At 41.7% G+C, this 15,022-nt stretch overlaps 1 protein-coding gene across 8 annotated transcripts in view; it reads left to right on the top strand.

Moving 5' to 3' along the window:
• The first annotated feature begins 417 nt into the window (after positions 1-417).
• EYA4 (EYA transcriptional coactivator and phosphatase 4) overlaps positions 418-15,022 on the top strand; it is a 163,486-nt gene continuing 148,881 nt past the window's right edge. For 7 of the 8 annotated variants that reach the window (XM_071547922.1, XM_071547919.1, XM_071547924.1 and 4 more), the window contains exon 1: positions 418-539. The gene's annotated coding sequence lies outside the window, so the exon portion shown is untranslated. Of the gene's footprint in view, positions 540-2,284; positions 2,355-15,022 lie in introns of those variants that run through there. The other variant, XM_071547920.1, reaches the window with a different exon arrangement.

Below are 15,022 nucleotides of genomic sequence, written 5' to 3' on the forward strand. Positions count from 1 at the left end.
AGGGCTGAGCGGGGCGGCGGCGGGTGGGCAGCGGGGCAACCGTGCCGAGAGGGGCCAGCACAGGGCGCAGCCCCGGCGGCAGCTGCCGGCACAAGTGCGAAGCGGCGCGCCCGGCGCTGCGCTGACTTCCGCGCTCGTCGCCCCTTACCTCCGCGCTGCCAGGACAGCCTTTTGGGGCGGGAGGGGTTACCTTTTCTTAGTAAAGTCCTGTCCCTTGCCAGGGAAACTTTCTAGGTTCCTCTGCGTGAGCGGCAACTAGTTGCACTCGTTGAAGTGCAAGGAGTGTTTGGCTTTTCCCATACCAGCCTCCTCCTCCATCACCCCCCACCCCCCACGAATTTCCCCTCCCGTTTTGCTCCGAGTTGCGCTTTATTTGTGTGTGAAGAAAGCGGCGGGGCCGAAGGGGGGAAACTTGTAGAGGGGATGTTCTGTTTTTGCCAGAGGAACAGTGCAAAAGGGGAGCTTCGGCTTGGCGAAGGTACGAGAATAAGTAAATAAGGAGCGGTCCTAAAGTAGCGGCGTATCCCGGCAGCGAGAAGGTGAGTGTCTGACTTCCCCGTCCCCGCGTCTCCCTCCCACCCCTTCTGCTCGGAGGTGGAGGAAACCGGTTCCCTGTCGCATGTGCATGTGTCCGTGGAGGCGTATGTCTGCGTGAGCTTGTATTTAGCGTTTATTTAGCATTGTTTTCGTGTTGGTCTGATGACAACAATAACAACAACAAAGTTGCTGTAAAACAAACATGATGGGAAGGACCAGCGGAGCCTTCCATCGCGGGGTAGAGACGAGCTTTCATCCCGGGCCCCACGCGAGTTTAGTTGCAAAAAAACCCGTCTAATCTCCGGTGCGTTCGGGGAGACTTTTTCCACGCCCAGAGGGATTTTCTTCCTCTCTCCAGGTGACAGTCCCTGCTGTTTTGAAATCATCCCTTTGCGGCTGGCTGTTACCGGGGCTGCTGGGGTAAATCCCAAAACAGGCGCAAATCCTCACGGTTGCTGTCGCACTGTCCCCCGCTTGCGCCTCCCACCCACTCCCGTAGCGGCGGAAACGAGGAGCCCGGGCTGCGCCCCGGGAGCAGCCGGAGGCTGCCAGCCCGCCTGGGGTGGTGAGGGGCAGGTCGGGCGGGAGAGCTTTGCCGGCCGCATGCGAGGGCCGGGGCCGGCGGCGGCTTGACCGGAGACTGGGAGGAAACATTCCTGGCGGTGGGGACCCGCTCCGGCCAGAGTGCCATGAAAACACGCAGGGATGGTAGCGACCCCCCTCCCGAAACACCCGTTCCTTCCAGCGCACGTCTGGTCAGCGCGGGGGCGAGGCAGCGTGGCTGGAACCCGCAAGCGCAGGCGGCAGCGGCAGGAGTCGGGCGGTTACTCCGCCTGCCCTCGGCCCCTGCGGTGCCCCCGCCGCCGGCAGCGTTCGGGAGTCTCCACTGTCTGACTGCCTCGGGGTGCCGGCGGACGGGGCAACGCTGCCTCCCGGTCGGCAACCGCGACGGGGGCTCCGGCAGCCACTCTTCACGGTGTTCGAGGGACAAACCTGCCCGGTTTTTTTGTTCTTCTCCGTTTCCTTTCCCTGAGGGATGTCTCCTGCCCTTCCCCTCCCCCACCCCGGCTTGTTTTTCTTGTGGTTTTAAAGAGAAGACGGTGCGTTTTCGGGTCGTGCCCCTCCGCGCATCCCCGCTGCGTCGGAGGACTGGGGGCACAGGGCAGCCCCGGCGCGGGGGTCCCGTTGCTCTTTCCACCGACGATGCAGGGTCTTGTGTTTTGGTTAGCGTTTCCACGTGGGGAAGCCTTGTGTGTGTGCGGGTGTGTGCGCGTATTTGATCCGCGACGAGGTAACAGGATTCTCCGTGTTCAAACCTAGTGGGCTCTTAGCCATTAATTGCCTTCTCCTGCTGCCATTACAGACACTTCCAAAATCAGATACCCCCGGAGAACCACCAGCTGGCTTTCACACGGCTTCGGCGGCGGTTCTCCCCAAGCCGCGGGGGCTCCGCGCCGTGCCCGGGAGCAGGGGTGCCCCGCGGCCGCGCCCGACACACACCCGCGGGGTAGCAGCCCCGCGGCGCCTTCTTCCGAGAAGGGAGAGAGGGACCCCACGGCAGCTCCGCTGCCAATCCGTAGTTGGCATCTAAAGTTTCATTTAGATTTATGAAACTGCCGCTCGGAGCCAAGCAGGCGCGGTGCTGCCGGCCCCGTACCCGCGGGCAGGACTTGCTGCCGAGCACACGGAGGACACGCTTAGCTCGCGCGTGGCGGTGCGAAATAGTTGGTATTTACGAAAATTCTGGGAGTCAAGCTGTACCAGACAAGGGAGTGCCTTGGCCGGTTCGAGTTTAATCATGAAGTCATGCTAGAACAGTAAGGAACCAGTATTTACAGTTTTCTGGGGTTTGTTGTACATGTTTCACTTGCGGAGACTAGAAAGTGTATCTAAGATAAAATAACAGTTTGTATTTAAAGTGAATTATATAAAGCAGGGATCTTTTCTGTATGGGAAATACATTTTTTGGTCTGACCTCAGAGTTTGTTGTTTGAAGCATGTACTTTACATTAAAGCTTATGTTCTATCTTTCTTTCATTTCCTTAGCGCTCAAAAGAAAAGTTTCGTAAAATTGCTGCGCATTTGAATTTTTCTCCTAGTATTTCTGAAAATGCTACTGAATGACAAATGCTTGCATACCTGCAGTATGTATCATACTGTGAATAAAGTGGAAATACAGACTGACATGTCTCTGTTTTCCCTGTGATTCTTCCTCTGTGTTTGACATCTAACATTAGCTGGGCTATGTCCGAAACTACTTTACTTGCTGTCTTTTGAAAATTCTGGTATTTATGTTACCAGATGTTCTTCTATCACACCTAATAGAAATGAAACAGGAATATGTTGACTAATCTTCTATGTATCTTTATTCAGATATGTATGCAGTTATTAATTGTTATGTGTATATGATTGTACTGCTAATTTAGTTGAAGGTTACTCTTGCTGGATTTGTATATATTAATGGCTGCACAACACTTTGCAATAGAAATTTATTCGATATGGATAATGCCAATGGAGTAAATAAATTCTAAACCAACAGTATAATGAGTAGGACACCCGTGGTTTCCCAGTTAATTGTAGTTTCCAGTTAAAATATTTCAAACAAGGCAGCTAGAAATGCAGCTATAGATAGTATCCTGTGGCATATTTTTAGCGACTGATGCAAGCGTTAAAGTTTAACTCTTTCAACTTTATGTAACTTTAACCTTTCAGTCGTAGAATTAATGTTAAACGCTGGCATTTGGTGTGGGAAAGGTACCTGTCTGTTTCCTTGATGAACTGGTGGTATTCGGTGTTCTGTGCAATCCTCCAGTGTTAAAATTTAAAGTGCTTTTTCCTCTTAAGTACAACAGTTAATATAGAAGGAAGAAAGAAATTCCTGGAATTTCTGTCAAACGCTCTAGGACACAGCTATTAATTTTTCCTCTGTTATCTTTTTCCTTCTCGAAAGTAGGGATTTTATGAACTCAGGGTAAAACAGGTCTCCCTTTTTATATGGAGAGTTTATTCAGCATACTTCTATATTGCGGCTGCTGATCGTATTTCATAGAGCTGTTAAAGCACTTAAAACCTAAAATTAGGTACTGTCTGGTAGTAAATATTTCAAATCACTCCTTGAAGAAATAGAGAAGTGGGCTTAAAAAGAGACATTTTGAAACATGTAATTGAAGAAAGGTAATCTTGCTTTGCTTTTACTTAAAATAATGCAATTCCTGTCTAAATCACTGATTTCAATATAGTGTTGTTTTCCTTACATTTTCTTAATCTCCCACATTTTTATTGTGATTTTATGCTGTCTTTATTTGATATCATAACCAAGTACTTTGTTTAAGCTATGTTTATGACAGCAACATTTGTATTAACAGGTGTCAAATTAAATTCTAACATACCTGTAGTTCCAGCAAGTATTCTTGTGATACTAAGAACTGAAATGTAAGTTTCCTTACATGTGTGCATGTCTCTGGATGTCTTTTAATTGCACAAAGTGTACTTGTGTTTTTCCAGATATAAGACAAGTTAATTTACAGGTTAGCTTTTTTTTTTTTTTTGAAGGGTATATGTGGATTTGTTGTATGGTAGTTTTCTAATTGTTTTTTAAGTGAACATAGGAATGGTTTTATTTGCTCACTATCATTCATTTTTGGCACTGTCAGGGTTTGCAGGAGGAATGCAAACACAGGGGCACCAGACTAACAGGCATATGTCAAGTTGATCAAGTATTTTTAAAGCTTTTGGAAGTTCAGTGCTAAACTAAGTTTGGTAGCAGAAACGCTCAAATGTCTTTGTTTTTTTTCTCTTTGCATTTGACAACCCGGTAGTGTTTCTGCTGTCTAAGGTATCTGCAGTCTTCCTTACATTTTGTGTAAAAAAACCCCAGTATTATGTTATGCAAGGAAAGAAGAGTTTTGATATTCAGTCATTAATGGAGAGGTTTATAAGTAAACTTAATCATTGCAATTCTTCTTTTTTGGATTTAAATATTGTATAAATGTGTGTTCAGCTTAACCTTTTTCTGTCATTGAAAAGCGCTAATTGATCTTGCTGACCCTGACATAAAAGTATAGTTTGATATTCGAAACCTTTCAGCTTTGGCATAGCCCTTTAATCACCCCTGAGATTTCAGGGCATGGTTCTGCTGAAGGCATAAACAGCTACTCTTTCAAATATGAAATGAAAATGGTTATTAAAAATAAATTACTATGTGGTCTCTTAAAGTCAGTAGATGTTTTACCTATCAAAGCCCCAGATTTTATAATGTAAATTTTAAAAATTCTGCTTTACTTTTATGTATTAAATGACATTTTAGATGTTACTGTACAAAAATCAGATTTTTATGAAATAATTTTTTTGGCCAAGTCTACACTTCTGTGTTGCAGTGTTATTACATCTGTCATTAAATCAGAAGTGGTTAAAGGAACTTGGACACACTTTGCAGTGCAAAAGCTCAGATAAGAAGAGTGCTTGTATGTCAAGTAAATAATAAAATTTATTTGAAAAGGCAATAAAACTCACATTTTTAGGCCACATTTTAGTGTGTAGCACTGCCAGAAGGATTGCTTTTGGGATGCCTGTAATATAGTACCTTGGCAAAAACTATCTTAAAGTAGTTTCTTCTTTTTGTCTTTAAGTCTGAAAAATGTATCTAATACCTAGCCTCCTTTTTGCTTTCATGTTAAACAGTGAAAATTACTTTGAGGATTGATTATCCCGTATAGAAATGATTCACTCAGTCACAGGATGGTATAAGACTCGTCAGACTTTTGAGCTAATTGTCAAATGTTAATGGCTATCAGAGGAATACTAAAGTTTAAGCACATTGTTTTCAATTTGTTTAAAATTTCTTCATGTTTAAAATTTCCCCATTTCTCCAAGGGAAGATTATAATGATCAGTGATTATCTTCAGAACTTTTGGAGGTTCATATACCAGTAAGACTTATTTGGCCTGAAGCTTTTATGCCTAGGTATTATTAGACAGTAAACTTTGAATTAGACTGCAATTACCATGGATTCAAAAAGGAGGAGTTCGAAGGTTTTCTGTGTGTAAATTTCTTTGGAGATCTATGTCTTTTCTCCATAATTGATTAAATAAACAGTTACAGGGTGATTTTTCATTGAGCAGCTCTCTTCAGAAGTACAGTGTAGCAAGTAGTGTTGCAGGGCTGTGTGGGGCAGTTCAGTTGGATGAAATTTATGTGCTGTCTTGGAAGAACTCAGTCTCTCTGAGCTCGCTGAATACTGTTTTCTTACACTAGAGTTGCTTCATATTGTGGCTGGTCTATACAGTTTGACTAATTTGGAACAGCAAATTACAAAAAAAGACCTCCAAAGATGACCTGCAAAATATTCACATAGAGAAGACTGATTTTTGTATAGGTGATAACTTTTTGCTTATGTATCTAAGTTAATGTACACCAGATTTTTTTGGCAATATTAAAATTACTTACTATTGTGATATGACCCAGTATAAACTGACATTCTCAGTGGCATAAAATATTACTGTGCCCCCTTTTTTTTTTAATTGGGCAGGTACAGAAACTAACTAGCCTGTTCTTGAAACATATATAATTAAACCACAAAACCCTACATTAAAATACCATGAAGGGTCTGATTTAGACCACAAAAGTAAAAGAAATACAGAGCTGAGTTTGCAATTTTTCAAATAATTCTTCTCTATGACTATGTGTATATAACTACTGAAATCAATGCTGGTGCATGAGGTAATTGGAAACTTAACTCGATGTTTTGTGCCAGATCCTTAGCTGTTGCAAATTGCAGTAGGAATGCTGAAATTACTGGAGTGGTCTCACATTATGTCAGATGAGTATCTAGTCTACTATTCTTAGTGCAGTCTGGGGATTTTTTTGTACAGTATTGCAATATAAATTATATGTTTGAGATCACATGGACATAAAAGTGATCCTGCAATACCAAGAAAAAAGAACAAAGGAGTTAAGTATAAATGTCCAGAATATATATTTATTTTCTTTCATTTTAAGACATTTTCATACTGCTGTGTCGGAATACTTTTGGGTTTTTTAGCATTTTATAAATGCCTTTTAAAGTAATTGTATTTTTAATTGCCTGTATTCTTTTAATTCTGTTCAGACAACTTTGTTGCTCAGAGGTAAATAATCAAGTTGTGCTTATTCAGAGACATTTGGTGAATGCCAAGTGTATTTGTTGAAAGGCATGAAGTCCATTTACAATATTAAATCCCATCTGGATGTTCCTCTTTATTTACTGTAGTATATTCACAGAACATCAGAGAAAATGAAGTTCACTGTTCTCTCTCGAGAACAGATAAATCAGCCTCTGTACACTTCAGTTTATGCATCCTGACATCATGCTATATGTGAGGTCTTTCTTCCAGCTCTCCTGAATGTCCCAGCATAGACATGATTTCACAAAACCAGGCACAAACCCAGAGAGATTATGAACATTTCTTCTGCCAAGTTCTAGCAATGCAACTCAGACTCAACCTAACATTTCTGTTCTGGTCTTCTTAACACAGAGAGTTAGGGAGCTGGGAAGTAATAGGGCTGAATGGTATAGAGGTTTCACAAACACAATAATTATATTCTGGGAAAGAGTCTTGATAATAAAATTTCCTATTACCCCAAGGCAAGATTTTGGACTGTGGTAGGTTTTCCAAATCAAAAGATTAAAGCACTTTTCCAGTCAGTCACCTGTTTATCATAATCTGTCATGGTAGAAGGAGATGGTGTAATACTTATAATAATTTTATTGAGTTGATTTCCCCTTCAGAGAAGCAGTTTTACTATTCAAAGCACTGTCCGAGTCCTGAGCTTGCTGTGCAGCAGTATGTCTGGGAGTCATCTGCAATAGGAGGTCTTTCAGCTAAAATGGTCAGATGATGTGTTTCCTAGTAATCTCAGGTAGATAGTTAGCTAGGATTCAGCTTGTTTTCCAGTTTTCTGTTTAAAGGATAGTCTGGTTTCTCCAAGGTCTAGGTGAGTAGCCAATTTTTTTTTACATAAAACAAATGAAGTGGAAGGTTTTGTGCCTTGATAAATGTGAAACTGCCCAGCTTTTTGAGGTCTTCCTTATGTCTGCAATGAAGGAGGTCCAGGAGTGGAACAGCAGCTTGAGAGATGCTGTCAAATCAGGACTAAGCCTGCAATAGTTTGATGGTAAGGTCTGTAGGAAGAGATCCAGCATTTTGCTCTGTGTTTACCTCATTTACTAGGGATATTGGTTCATATAAGCATCAGTAGCAGAAACCTCATGTGTGACTAGGCATATATGAAGCTCTGCTCCCATCTGGTTTGTGTGGTAGAGGATGGAAAAGTGTGAAGCTATGGCTTCATATTTGGTGGCAGTGCTTCTAAAGCAGCGCCTTAACCCGCCTCTGCCGACCACTCATTTAAGTTGGATCTGTTCCTTTATGTGGTTCACAAACAGCTGTGCTGGCAATGAGGCAAAGGTCGGAATGAGTGGCAGCACCCGTGCTGCTGAGCCTGGCAGTGGTGCTGCAGAAATAGCTGCAGAACCACAGTCTCCATTACCTAATCTGGCACCTCTGTTAACTGAAGTGCAGGGTCAAGTCTGCAGGTTAGGTGGAATTTTGCAGAATGAAAACATTGTCTGCAAAAGTGACCCCTTGATCTTCAATCAAAAGATTCTGCTGATGTTGGGATTTTTAACTAAAAGTAGCTTGGAGCCTCTGGAGGGGACAGCTTTGGTTTTCTCAAAGGAAGGCAGGGTTTCAGACATGATACCAGATGACAGAACTTTTCCTGGTCTTTGCACTGCTGTCCAAAAGCTGGGCTTGCAGAAGTCAGGCGGAGCATTACAGCACTAGAAGGTTTTCAGTGCTCGTGACAGGTTGAATTCTTTCACCACTATTCCTGGGTAAAGGAGTGTAATAATTTCTCAGAAGTGACCATTACTTAGCTGTCACTGTAGACAAGTGCTTAATTTATGGCAACTATATTTTTATTAGCCTCTACTGTCAGAAAGTATTAACGCACTATGACGTTCCAAATGCCTTTTTTTATGTTGTTCCCATATAACACTGAAATATGCATACTGTACCGCATCACAGGTTTATGAACACTCAAGCATGCCAAACCAGGGATATTTTGATGTAAGTGCAAGTTAGATTTCAAAACATAGGTGTAGTGATGTAGTAAAGTTCTTTAAGGATTTTGAGTTGACATGAACTTTTGATTAATAAACTTGAAGGATTCAAAATGAACTTGGCATTAATGAAATGGATTAAACAGCAAACTAAAGGATTGATTTCACAAACACTTTTTAACAAGTCTTTAAAGAGAATGCTATTACAAAGATTTTTTTTTCATGGGCTGATCATCAAATCAAAACCTAGTTATTATTTCACCTTTGACATAAAGATTAATAAAGGCTACAAGAAGTAATGTCCTTGATTAGAACAATTGCTCACCTAATAAAAGAGATTTTTCTTCTTACAAACTTCCTTGTACTTCTGTTGTTAGACTAATGCCTACAGTACTGCTACTACAAAGACACAGGGATTGCTAAATAATGAAGAGAGCAGATTACTAAGAGTACTCTAACTTGTTGAGCAAACTGAGAGCAAGCAAACAGTATGAGCTTCACTACAAGACAGCAATTTATTAAAAAAAAAACAAAACAGAAAACAGCTGGAAGCCATAGCAAATGATCATGAGGGTATTGTAGCAAAAAAGGAGTAGTAATTTAAATTAAGTACTTGGTAGAGTAAGAGAGGTTATTTTACCTGTGTAGATACTGTGGATTCAGCTACTCCTGCAAAGCTGTACCCTGTCTTGGCATTAGAAAGAAAGCTTGAAAAATTCAAGAAGTTTCAGATATAAGACCAGATAAATAATTGAACAATTGGAAAATGTGTCTTCCAGAGATGAACAAATTTTAATTTACCGGAGGAAAATGTAGCATAGTTTGATCACAGCTAATAAATATCTAAATGAAGGAAGAGAAATCTGATGAAGCATCTATTGTCAAAGCAGTCGTTATAAATTAAAATCTGAGAATACTCATTTCTCACAATTACTTTGTGTGGCACAGTTGTTTAAATTGATGGCTGGAGTGCAGCACTGTCAGCGTTATTGTGTAATAACTGTCATTCTATTCTGTCAGAAACCACCTGAGCTGCGTGCTGGCTTCTGTATTCTGGGGCAGTTCTGCGTTCCCACTTTTTGTTTTCCATTGTTCATGGAATGAGAAAAGAACACTTTCTCAAATGCAATATTTAGAGATCATTGTCAACTTTAGTTAAGAAAAACACTGCATTTCATCTACCAAATAAGATCCAAAGCAGACATCTTTCTTTTCAATGACTTTGCTTTTATTATTTCTTTCTGACATTTCAAAATGTTCCATTGAAGAACTGTATGTGAAACACTTGCAGTAACAGGAATGGCAGCTGCTAGGCACTGACGCTGACAGCTAAAAAGGATGGGCATGCTGCACTCTTCCTCCTTCGTCAGGATGTTTCCTGGAATCCTAGCAAGCATTTGAACTTCTTCAGTAACTGTCATTGCATACTCATGCTTCTGAATACAGTCTCTAAACTGTGGCATGACTTTTTAAAACAAAAAGGATGTGTAGATATTACGTTGTCACTTGGCTTTCTTGATGTTATGTTGTTGGATTCTTTGGGTTACTTTTTCAGGCCTTCTAAAACTGCTGTTTGTTTTTACCTGGAGGATATACTCATTTTTAGGTTCTCCTAAATTTTAAAATGATAAGTAGGGTTTCTGTTTTGAAATAACCTTTATCATTTCTTTATACTATTTTTTGTGTCACAAGGTGATTTTTTTTTAACATGTGAAAGGTAAATTTGACGTGTTTTGGGGCAGAGAAAATAATAATGAATATTTTCAAATCTACAGGGTCTCTAAATATTTTGGCTAACGAAGTGCAGGCTTTTCCTTTCTGTTTCTAGGGTCTTGTTTATAAAAGATTGAAATGTTTTATTTGGTTTGTTTACAGCTGTTTTCTACAACAAAAGGGAAGGAAAATGTCTCAGAAATTAACCAAAATATGCTGCATATTAAAAACCCAAATCTTTCCTCCTAAAAAAATCTAGGTGTTCAAAACATTGAAATCACCAGCTAGTAGGAAAATGAAACTTTTAATTAACAGTTTAAAAGAATATGCTTCTATCTGTGGCATCTTTGGACTACCTTGTTGTCCCCCCTGCCCCAGGCCCTAGGAGCTATCTTTCTTTTTTGATAAGGTTTATGTAGGTTTGATCAATGATGAGTTTGAAAACTCTGTGTTTAATTTTTTTGCAAATCAGTTTGTCTTTATTGTCGGGGGAACATGGGGGATTCTAGATTAGATTTGTTTTTAATTCCAGGCCAGAAACAGTCTCAGCATTTGTTTCATTTATTTCTATCTGGAAAAATTTGCAATTCATTAATCTGAAATAAGACAGAAGAGGTCTGTGTACGTGCATGCTTTATCTAAGCATGAATGAAGAGGTCTCTCACAGTTGGGAAGCCCCCAAGCATCAGTGGATTTGGAGCTCTGGTTTCAATCTCACAAATTTCATGGTGTATTGTGCACTGTTAGGATAAGGGAGATATTGTTGAGTTTATAATTCTGTATTCTAAAATTCTTGGAGTTAATCCTTCTTATATGTTGCACAGGTATGGGATGGGAGTGGTAAGAAGAGTAGGGGAATCAGTTTTACTCTTATTTGGTACCTGTAAAGTTGGTACCCAGCTTTGAAAGACATAAATGCCGCATTAGAGTGTTATTTTTCCTAAAATAAGTGAGGTAGGGTGCTTACAGTTGTTCGCCTGGAAGTCTTTCTGTTTTGCTGTTTTCCCACTTGTTTTGGTGTATGATGATAGTAGGACAGCAGGCAGATCTCTTGTCAGGCACGCTTTCTGTTTCTTACCTGGTTTGTGTACCTGACTATTGCAGGGTTGTCATGGTCTGTGTTGCCTGCTTTTTTGTGTTGCCTGCTTTTTACTGGTACCAAATGTTTTTGTGATGATGTGACTTGTTTCTGAGTAGCTGATGCAGAGTGGGAATGCCGCCTTAATTTTTCATGAATAAAATGTCCACAAATGCCACACAAGCAAGGATACCCTTCAGGAAACTCAGTTCAAGGAAGCAAACTGCACTTAACTGACAATTATACAAACATTCATTGAAGACCATGCAGAATTCACAAGACTGTGTTTAACAAATGTATAGAGACTTGCATGAAAGCCAATTATTTAATCCAAATTTTGAGGAATTTTCACTGTATTACACTTTGGTGGCATGGATCATGTCTGTTTTGATTATTTAATGTTTGGCATGAATTTACATGTTCCAAAAGGGAGATGAAAATGATAAAACTATGTTCCAGTTACAGATGTGTAATTTTTGAGGAGAGGGGGAAGGTAAAAGGGATCTGGATGAGCACAGAACTGTAAATGTGTCATGGGTGTTTACTATCCCCTCCCTATTCTTAACATGCATCTTAACCCAGTAGTGTGTTTCTGTTGTCTCAAGATCTGTAACTGACTGAGTTGTGTTAGCAGGAACACCGTTTCATCTCCAGCAGGGATCCTAGCAAGACTCTAAATCTAGTAATGTCTGATATTGCACCTTGAAACTTACTAATTTCAGAAGCAGTTTCTATATACATTAGAATATATTTCGCATATGCAGACACATGCATATTCTTACCCACATCTATGTCGGATACTGTCCTGGGATGAGAGCACTGAACAGGTCATAAAGGGTGCCTTGTGCAGCCCCCTCCATCTAGCCACTCTGCTGTGACCCGTGTATCTACTATGAAAATGAAGGCTATTTGTGAAGAAAGTACCTGGGACCATTTGCTGTTCAGCACATCCTGGAAGTTCCTTCTGTATTCCTTGCCTGTAAACAAGTAGCAGGACAGTGTGTGGTGAAAATCGGCAGGTTATTCTTCTGTCCTAAGTTACATGAGTTGTATGAAATGCCAGCATGATTATGATTATTCAAAATAAGGAGTAATCTATTTAAGCAATGCATTTACAAATGCAGATCGATGTAGGCAGGTGCTCAGCAGAATACAAAACCCAGGGAAGATGATTTGCCTCCATCAGGGATCGCTGAACATGCCTGGAGCTAAAATCAGTGTTACAGGAAAGGCGTATGGCTTACTGTCTTCTCCACTGCAGACCAAGGGCAAGACCTGGGTCAGGAACTAGCTCATTGTTTTGGAAGTCACTAATAGGTGGAGAAGCAGGTCCTGGATGTGCTACAAAGGGTCCCAGAAAGCTCTAAATCTTCTCTGAGAGTAAGTTTCTTATCCTTCACAAGTTAAAAGAAACCAAACTGATCCAAAGATAGGTATATTTAAGCAGATAGACAGCCTAAGGCGGGAGGGAAAGTATTAGAAAAGGGGGAAAGGAAAATTTATATTCCCTTTAATTCTCAAGTCCGTGTACCAAGATTTATTTCTCTAGTGCAGTATGAGTTTTTCAGGAGGCTCATTTCACTCCTATCAGGAGGTAGACATTAGCGAGCCTAAATACACATAGAGGATTTCTGAGCCACTTCTGCCTTCTGCAAGAATCCTCCAGGAATGAGAAAAAAAGTTTGAGAGCTAAAATAATTTAGAAATTATGTATATTTCTATGAACCTGCCAGTTTTTCTTAGGAAAGCAGTACATGTCCCTGACTGTCAGGATGTTGTTGGGGTTTTTTTTTAAATTTTTAACTGTTCATGGTATTTAAAATGTGTTAGTCATTTACTCTCTACAAGTTAGCTATAAATAATAATGTTTCTTACTGCTTTTCCACTTGTTTTTATTAGTGTTGACAGTCCTTTCAAAAAAACATAGCACTTGTGTAAATAAAACACCAAAGCAAACAAACCTAAAAGTTATTTCATCTAAACACATACAAATATGAATTACCTCCAAAATTAGTTAGACATATATCAGGCAATAGCTTTTCTGAGATTATGATGAGGACTGAGTTTTCTTTTTGCCTTACAACATAAGAAAGCTGATGTCTTTTTTTTCTACCAAAGCACAGACAGCAATCTCCACTTTTTAGAAAGCCATATGTTTATAATTTTGTGTATTTTCACAGAATCACAGAACTATTGGTGTTAGAAGGGAACATTGGAGTTCCAGTCCAACCCTCTGCCAAGACAGGGTCACCTAGAGTAGGTTACACAGGAACATGTCCAGGTGGTTTTGAATGTTTCCAGAGATGACTCCACAACCTCCCTGGGCAGACTATTCCAGCACTCTGCCACCCTCAATGTAAAGAAGTTCTTCCTCATGTTGACGTGAAACTTCTTGTGTTTTAGTTTGTGTCCATTGCTCCTTGTACTGTCACTGGGCACCACTGAAAAGAGCCTGGCACCATCCAGTGGTTGCCTCTACCATGGTCAGCACGTAGCACTTGCCTTGGCGTGTTTGGGGAAGTGTGATGTAGTCAACTTGCCAGGCCTCCCCATACCTGTATTTCGACCACCATCCACCATACCATAGAGGCTTCACCCGCTTGGCCTGCTTGATGGCAGCACATGTGTCACAGTCATGGATAACCTGTGAGACACTGTCCATGGTTAGATCCACCCCTTGGTCACGAGCCCATCTGTATGTCGCATCTCTGCCCTGATGACCAGAGGCATCATGGGCCCATCGAGCTAGAAACAATTCTCCCTTGTGCTGCCAATCCAGATCAACCTGAGAGACTTTAATCCTGGCAGCTCGATCCACCTGCTCGTTGTTACGATGCTCCTCATTAGCCCGGCTCTTGGGTACATGAGCATCTACGTGACGGACCTTCACACTCAGCTTCTCTCCCCGGGCAGCAGTGTCCTGCCACATCTCAGCCGCCCAGATGGGTTTCCCTTTGCGCTGCCAGCCGGCCTTTCTCCAACGCTCCAGACATCCCCACAAAGCATTGGCCACCATCCATGAGTCAGTGTAAAGGTAGAGTCTTGGCCACTTCTCTCGTTCAGCGATATCCAAGGCCAGCTGAACGGCTTTCAGCTCTGCAACCTGACTCGATCCACCCTGTCCTTCAGTCGCTTCTGCAACTTGCCGTGTAGGACTCCATACAGCTGCTTTCCATTTCCGGCTTGTCCCTACAATGCGGCAGGAGCCATCTGTGAAGAGAGCATATCGCTTCTCCTCTTCTGGTAGCTGGTTATATGGTGGGGCCTCCTCAGCTCGTGTCACCTGCTCCTCTTCTTCTTCAGAGGACAATCCGAAACTCACATTCCAGCCAGTTGGTGATGATTTCCAAAATCCCAGGGCGATTAGGATTCCCTGTACGGGTTCACTGCGTGATCAGAGCGATCCACTTACTCCATGTGGCATCAGTGGCGTGATGGGTAGAAGGAGCTTTTCCTTTGAACATCCAGCCCAACACTGGTAGTCGGGGTGCCAGGATGAGCTGTGCCTCAGTGCCAATCACTTCTGAGGCAGCTCGAACTCCTTCATAAGCTGCCAGGATCTCTTTCTCAGTTGGGTGTAGCTGGCTTCAGAT

This window comes from Pithys albifrons, chromosome 2, assembly GCF_047495875.1.
Source record: "Pithys albifrons albifrons isolate INPA30051 chromosome 2, PitAlb_v1, whole genome shotgun sequence".
NCBI classification, from domain to species: domain Eukaryota; kingdom Metazoa; phylum Chordata; class Aves; order Passeriformes; family Thamnophilidae; genus Pithys; species Pithys albifrons.